The following is an 8449-nucleotide window of genomic DNA, read 5'->3' on the forward strand; positions in this document are numbered from 1 at the left end:
GGTGTGTCCGGCCTGGCCCCGCCCAAGCTTGAGGCACAGAGCTTCTGAGCGGCCAGAGTACGAGCTTTTGGGCTAAACCGAGCCTTCGCACACCTCTAACGTTAAGGGCCGAGTTGTGCATCAATCTGGAGAAACCACATTTGCGGGTTCTGGGGTCAGAAGGGTGAAAGGCAAAGTTGCAATGATGAAACGTTCTGCGAGAGTAAGGGCGGCTCTGTAGAGCAGGTGCCGGCTTCAGTCATCCTCTAGTCCTAGGCAATCAGTTGTAGATGTGGTGCTCTAGGTCGCAGGGAAATATAAGCTTCCCACACATTTTAAGGCATAACCAAACTACTGAGCTGTGGCAGCACGTGCCTCCGGCCCAGTACATTCTTTGTTGTCCTCCTCTTGTGCAGCTGCGCTTAAGGCACAGCCAAAGAAGGATGCTGCAAGGGTAGCTTTTCTAACCAATTGTTCCAGTTTATTTTTTCTGATATTTTATGTTGAGCTTCTGTACTCTGTGAAATTTCTGGAACTCAGCGGAGAGTACTATAACTGTCGCAGCATTCAACAAATTCTTTTATTACAGTTCTGTATTCTCTGCATGAACAAGACAAATTTATATAAAAAAAAGGAAATGAATACATAACTCCTCAGGGCTGTTTCTTGGACTAGTTAGTGGGGTTTACTCATTTTGGTGAGGTCTGAAGTGCAAAACAGACAGTGACGTGAAAGAAACACAGGGCAAAGTGCTAACTTGCAAATGAATACTGAGCTCATAAAAATATTGGGGGAGGGGGGGGGGGGGGACTTAAACTCTTCCTTTAAGGCCATGGCATGCCAGCGTTAATGGCGCCAGTTGCCGGTTTTCCTTGTGGACCTTCGTGTAGACACACTTTGCCACTCACTTGTTCAGAAGCTTTTAACTTGCGGCTGCATTGTCCCATACATAGTCGCAAGATACCACATTATAAAACCACCGCAACAAAGATCTAAAGCACCATTTTAACCAAGCCACACAAAGGTATCTTCGTGGCCTAGGGGTCCTGAAGGGCTGGATTCCGATTTCACCCTTCCATGTCACACCTGTGTTGGCAGCGCCTACCAATTCGGCCATGCCACGTCTCATGCCATCACACAACTCAATGACTAGCCATGCATGACCATGTCGTCTGCCAGCTACCACTTGCCAGAGCCATGCCCATGATTTTTTGCTCATAATGCGGACAATGGCTTTTCTGGGGGACGAAGCCTTTAATGGTGCTGAATGGGAGAACTAGGGTTGGAACACTTTCATCCAGCGATAGAACTAGTGCAGTTTCTTAGCACCAAGAACAGCCAAGGGCAGTCCAGGCTGCACTTCAAACACAAGTTTGAAGGACGTCGCCTGACATCAAAAACACTGCATAATTGCTGTTTCACCCCTTTTAGCAGAACATTTTCGAGAACACTGCAGGATCTGCACTGGAGAAATGCGTAAGCATGCTCATTGCTGTGTTGTCCGCAAGATGTGTCAGCGGGATTCCGCGAGTAACAGATACTGCGCCTTTCCTTTCCTGTAAACCAATTATAGAAGGGTGGTGAACTGTGATGCGTTCAATGGAACACTGGTTGTGTTCAACAAGAGGCATGCGATGTACCGTGTGCAGCAGCAATGCTCAGGCTTTCGCAAGATCAAAAAACAGCGCGGCTACTTGGGACAAACAGAGAGGAGAATAACGGACAAGCGCTTGTCCGTTATTCTCCTCTCTGTTTGTCCCAAGTAGCCGCGCTGTTTTTTGATCTTGCAGTGCACCAACTAGCTCAGATTTCCGTTCTTCAGGCTTTCGCATTTCTCCACTGCAGATCCTGCAGCGCTCTCGGAATTTTTCAGATTGCAATTGGCTGATTACCTCTCTTTACACACTTTCTAACCATTCCTACCATTTGTGCACGCAAATCACGCCCTTTCCCGCTCGTTCACGTTTCAAACATTTCAAATTTCCCGCCACTGGAAGTTAGTACCACGTGACCCGTTTGGATGTTGCCATTACCCCTCTAATTAATTACCTAGTTAACCCACATGCATCAAATTATTTACCCAGCAAGATTTTTTGGCCCATTCTTTTTCTTATAACTTGTTTCGTTCAAATGTAATTGTGATGACAATTCTGGTGACATGAAACTGCCGACATACCTACATAATGCTGACGCATTAAAATGGCAGTGACAAAGCATTACTGCCCTGTGCAGTCATACACAGAGGACATGGGCTCAACTTCAATGTCTTAGCCGTGAGAAGCTGAGGAAATGGAGGTTAGCATTTCATTTACAATCATGCCAGTCACAATACTGCGGTCTGGCTAGCGGTGGTGATCTTTCAAGGGGCAGAACATGCACACCCTCTCTTGGCATGCTACTGCACTGCTCCTCACTACTTGGCATCTCTGCTCCCGTCCGCCTAACGCAATGAACTATACGAGTACTGATGCGACAGCATTTGCTGACCGAGAAGAATGTCAGGCATTCGGCGTCAGTGTCCATGCGAAGCCTTCGCCTACTAACTGTGGCAGGTGGTGTTAAGAGGTATTTCCCGCCCTCCATTTATGGGAGAGGAGGGAGATATTTGGACACGAAAGATTTAGCAAAGTTGAACCAAAAGCCACGACGAATAGAAATAGAATATAATCGGGATTGGAATAATTGGAGAGTGAAAAAACGATGGAATTAAAATTGGATTGGTTGAAACGTTCCAAATTGACTGGCTATGAGGGACGCTGTAGTGGAGGGATGCAGATAATTATGACTAAGTGAGGTTCTTGAATGTATGTACTCTGAAATCTCACAGCACGTGGGCACCTTGCATTTTGTCTCTATTGTAACATGGCAAGGGTCGAAGCCGGGTTTCCAGGCTCTGTAGTCAAGCACCCAATGACCAAGCCACCACAGTGCACAATGAGAGTAGTAATACATTGGTGAGTGAATTTCGTCTGCAGTCAGTCGAACTAACCGTCCTTAAATTTGTTTTTCCTACAACAAAACTTCCTATGAAAATGCTCTTTATGAACCGTTCCCAGCACTCAGGGGTGTCAGGCATTGCCCCTAGTATGTGGGCCATTCACTTCTGATCTCTTCAGTAGGCACTCCAATCCTGAGTGACCCTAGTTCATTGCTGCAAAGTGGTGGCTGCACAGGATATTGGTGGCTGCAGGAGACAGGATAAAATGGAAAAAGGTCCAATTGACTTATTTTCAGTAATGCTACTGCACATGTGCGAAGCCTTCTTCTCTATTTCTACATAGTAGGGCAGCAGTTCACTGCGTGTGCGAAAACCATAAAAGATGTCTGCTGGGTCATTGACGCTACAAACTGTTGCGCAATAATTACATGCATTGCTAGCATGTACTTGGCCCTCAGGACCACATACATTTTCCCTGCCCGCTATTGCAACAAACGAAAAGACGCTGCCAGGTTTGCCTTCTAAGAGATCAAGTGCCGCTTGGAAAATAAACCCACCCTACTATTGTGAAACAATTTCTGCAGAAAATATGTGAGGGAGCCTCGGTAACCCGCCCTGCCAAACATACCTTGCCTGACGTCTGCAAGAAGAGGCGCGACTGGAAAAAGGTCTATAGCAGAGCTACATTGCATGTGCTTAACAAAGTTGTTTGCTGGGTTAACTAGTATAGCATCCTAAAATTTGAAAGTGCTTGGAAAGACAAGGACAAGAGAAGTGGACGAGACAAAAGCGTTTTTCCTTGTCTTTCTGAGCACTTTCACATTTTAAGACTGCAAGTGCTGTTGTGTATAGCAATAAATTTGGTTATTCATAATTTGTCTGTTTTTTATTCTTTTGTTGGCTATTCATGACAAGCTTACAGAGGGGTATTTACATGACCTCACACGTGCCGTTTTATTGCCCAGAAGATAGCTTTTGCTAAGAAATCCGGAGTAAATTGTGGTGAGCCGATGAGACATGCATAGCAGTTTTTTGCAACGCTCCATGAACAGCAAATTGGTGGCCACTGTGATGTTGGTGAATAGACCAAACGTGCACGCACAGTTTTATGTAATGTAAACCAAGGATTAAAAAAGAAAAAGGCTGAGCACTGCAGCTTACTGAAACCGACGACATATTATTCGTCTTCGTGTAGTTCTGTTTGGAGTATTCCTTATATTTTATCTAATTCGTTAATTAGTTGAGATTAATTATTCTATTTTTTTTTATATTCAGTTTAGGCCCAAGTACCCTTAAGTTTTAGAGGGGGTTCAAGTACAAATGACCCAGTTTTTTCTACTAACATACTTCCTGCATGATTGTTTTTTCCAGCATTTAAACAAAGTGCGCAAATATGAAAGGAAAAGAAAATACCACATGACTACGGTCTTGCTTTGCTAAAGTTTGAATTATCCGAATTCAGGTTTTATCTTGCATGAAAGATGACGGAATCCTCTTCATGAGTATGTGGCTTCCGCCCACACTGAGAATTCGGAAAGCCCGTCTTTTTTTTTTTTTTTTTTTTTTCCGAATCAATGAAGCATACACGCCCACTGTTTCAAAGTGAGCAGCCACCGCCACTGTCAGCCAACTCTGACAAAGCTTTTATCGAGCTGTCCCACTGACAAAATTTGGCAATGGCAAACACAATGATGATCCCCAAATTTGGTCCAAACCACCCTCAAAATTTGACTTCGTCCGATTTGGACCAAAACCGACGTTCAGGCTTATTCAGCTATGTCAAGCATGATGGTGACTTTCAAATTTAGTCCAGGCCACTCTCTGCTGAAGCTGGATTCAGTTTATTGACAGGCACACTGGACAGCACTCAAAATATTGTTATGTCACTAGTGAGATCATGTATGTAACAATACAATAAAATAAGGTGAGCGCTTGTTAAAGAACAGAGAGCACGTGCAATTAAAAAAATCATAGACTTTTTCCTGAGACGTGGTTACGTGGTTACAGGGATGATGACAGTGTTTCACCGCAAGATTCCTTCAGCCGTTTTTATGCAATTTCAGTGCCAAATTAAAATAAATCCTCAATTCTTGGATATTGTAGTGCTCGATCTATACTAAATCAGACATTTTTTTTTACACCATAATCTAATTTAATACATATTGTTACATTTTGGTCCATGTTTTGTCCCTTTACAGGTCCAATGGGCACATTCAAGTGCAAGGCCCTTAGTAACAATTGTGCAGCAATAGTACCTTGTAGCTGTGCACTATCAGACATAAAGGGCCAGTTCTGGAAGGCCTTTTTGGTGTCCATGGGATCGAAACATGTTATAGTCCTGTGCATTGTTGATAAATTCAGCCTAGCCCCACCATCCACTGGTTGTCCTGGTTAGATGACTTGGTAGACAAACTGCCCCACATGAGTAACAGTCCAGGGTTCACTCCTTGGACCACGTCAAATTTTTCACTACTGAAGCTTCTGGAAAACTTATATAGCTTTTCTTTTTACCTGTATGGCTGCACTTATATGGGTGCTAATGAGTAAGTAGCCTCTATTTGAAGTCTTACTTTATCTTGTTTCCATTAAGTATACATTTGACTGATCTAGCAGCCAATGCGTGGTACTTCCTTCTTTGATACACATCGCATAATTCAGCACTCTGCCTGAGATGAGCAGTGCACCTGCTGCTAATCATATTGCTGTAACGCATGTAGCTCAGCCAGAATGTTCTCCTCAGTTGAGCAAACCAACCGTTTTCTGGTCTGAGCATTTCATCAATTAAAATAATTAGTGGACAACACACTTTGAAACAAAATTATCTTTATTATTTCAATCAGTAAGCTACTATCATTTGCTTACCATGCATGAAACATTTTGTAGATTTTGAACTGTATACTCACCACAAGATGAGTTGAAACGGTTCCGACTGATAACAGCTACAAGTGAATGGCATCCATCCTTCCACCAGTGTTCTTGTGATCTGCAAGGCTCCTGAAGTGAGAGCTGCATGGGCCACAATCTCCACACGAAGTCTTGTATCAAGGCATTTCTAGAACAAAAGAGTTTATTCTAGTAATGTCGATAGGCAGTTCATTGAAAGGTTTTGCAGACAGCTGCCAAGGAGGAGCTTCAGTTTCTTGGGGTGTATTACCATTTTGTTTTTGTTCATGAACTTGCCGCAGAATACATATCTTTATCTGCCAACAGAACTTTTTTTTTTATGTACTTTGTTCTTTTCAAGGCTGAAGCAGTACAAGAAAGATAAGGCTGCAAAATAGATTGATTCTTGTGGTAAAGTATGTGAAGTAAATGAAATAGGCTTCTGCCACAGCAAAAGCCTTCCACCTAGTAAACAATCTATTTCACTCCGGCAATGTAGTGCAAAGAGCGACGTGTCAAAGAACGCGAACTAAAGAAAACTAAGCACTGTTAAAGCTGATCACACCATCGACCACTTCAAATCTTGCGTGCACGTTTCTGTACGGTCCTGTCGTTTTTCAGAGAATAACTGGCACTTTTTACATCGGAAACAATAAATTACTTTCTTCCTGCTGATACATTCCGAACATGCTTTTAGTGCGCTCGCCCAAGTTCTGTACTTGCTCCCACGCATTGACATTATAAATGGCACTGAACCATTTTAACCTCGCAGAAGCCGCTGAAATCATTGTACTCTCCTAAGCTCGTTTCCGATGCACGGACATTTTTTAAATAGAAGCGAACTTACCAAGATTAGGTGAATTGCGCGTATCGGTCGGTGGTCTCGGTTCGCCGACGTTCCAAGTGTACGACAACAATGTTTTAGCACAGCGTTTAAGGGTCTGGTTGCCGACTTATAAAAACTGGGAAAGCATATGACAACCACAGCGGTAAAGAGGAAATGTAACAGCATAATAACAGCGCATATTTCTGCCTCTAACGCCGTACGTTAAATGCTTCAAGCACGGCGCCATGAAGAAAAATGCAAAAGCGAATGCAGCGCCACTACTGGAAATTACAATTGCAACTTCATGGAAAATATTAGTAACAGAAAAAAGTTCCCTTCTGAATGACATCTAACGACATGACTTCAACATTTAGAACTGTATTCTTGATGAGAAAGCTGAGTATGTTGCATCCTAAAGAGAAAAAAAAAATGATTGGTAAGTGCCGCCATCTGCACCGCTCGCAAATGCAGGTTCGGCGCCCTATTTGAAATAATTATTTTAAACGAGCGCATCGCAGATAGACCTCGCAAGGGCCGCTTTGCTCCATCGAAGCATTTGACGCACGACATGTAGCAGTGATCGCAAGGCACATCCGCGCAGACCTGTGAGGAACCAGTGCAAATGTGAAGATATTCCCTTGCTCCTTTTTCTTCTCGCAAGCAATATTCCAAGCACAAATAGAAGTGACTATGAAAATACTTTGCCGAGCCCAAAAGGAAGAATACACTGACGCTGAGCAGTCCCATTACGAATCCAACTGGATTGACATGTTGGAAAACAAGTGGCTGATTTGAGCCTGGCAGTTTTGTTGATGTGCTCAACTGACAGCAAGCAGCCTAACTACTGGCATCAACTAGAGCACAACTCACCCTTGACGATTTTTTTTTTACTTTTTACAGCGACTCATGCTATACAGATATTTTATAAATGCACTAAACAAAGCGGCCCAAGCATACAAACAAGCGATAGTTTGTTTTGTCTCGCACTCTTATTTTTTCCTTCATGCATGAGCGCCCACACACTAGGAGGATGAAAATCCTGCAGGTTATGCACCTGTATGGATATGAACGAGGAATGACCAATGATGCAGCATTTGTCCAAACAAAGGCACATAATGCTCTTGAAGAGCGTATAGAAACTCTCAAATTGAAATCTTATACTACAATCCTTCTTTTTTTTCTGGATGAACACAACGCTTATAAAATATGTTCTGTAATGCAAGCACCTTTCCTGTCATCAGCAGGACATCCGCAGCTATGCATCTAAAACTTGCCGCCACTGTGGGGAAGCAATATGAAATGCAACAGTAAGATGCACTGCTTTGATCTAGCAATCTTTTTCCGCCTCAAATGTGAATTCAGTGTACTCACCACGTTTACAACTATTACAAGGTCCTTACTACCCATCCGGTTAGCCCCTGAATTTAAATCTCCAAAATGAGAGGGCATGTGCTGCACTTAACATATTTGCTAAATATGCACTCAGGCACAACAAAACACAATGCCTTTCAGGTCTTGCAGACATGCGTTATGTTCATCTGTCAAGAAATGTCTAAATACTTGCGTGTCTAGAGAAACAAGCCCCTATTTCACAAAAACTGGGGCAACTAAAAAATGTTAGGAACTCACACAAGCCGCACAGTTTCATGCTTGCAGAATAGCAGCTATGTTTTTCTACCAAGCACATATATGACCAACTGCTTATTTCTGTTATCTGAAACTGCTTCCCCAACAAAATCTTGGCTCTTCAGTAAAACTTCCCATCATGTCAGAAAAGAAAGAAATGAAGCACCATACAACACTTCCTAGCTGCGCCATAGAAC

The 8449-nt window shown here is 43.0% G+C and overlaps 1 long non-coding RNA gene across 1 annotated transcript; it reads right to left on the reverse strand.

The window, feature by feature from the left end:
• Positions 1-2226: 2226 nt before the first annotated feature.
• On the reverse strand, positions 2227-7033 carry LOC146183527 (uncharacterized). Its single transcript, XR_014708767.1, has 3 exons — positions 6648-7033; positions 5821-5969; positions 2227-3163 (listed from the first exon to the last, which is right to left on the reverse strand). It is a non-coding gene; the product is annotated as an uncharacterized LOC146183527 (long non-coding RNA).
• Positions 7034-8449: the final 1416 nt, after the last annotated feature.

Source organism: Amblyomma maculatum, chromosome 7, assembly GCF_055883805.1.
Source record: "Amblyomma maculatum isolate TAMU_Amacu chromosome 7, ASM5588380v1, whole genome shotgun sequence".
Lineage (NCBI taxonomy): Eukaryota > Metazoa > Arthropoda > Arachnida > Ixodida > Ixodidae > Amblyomma > Amblyomma maculatum.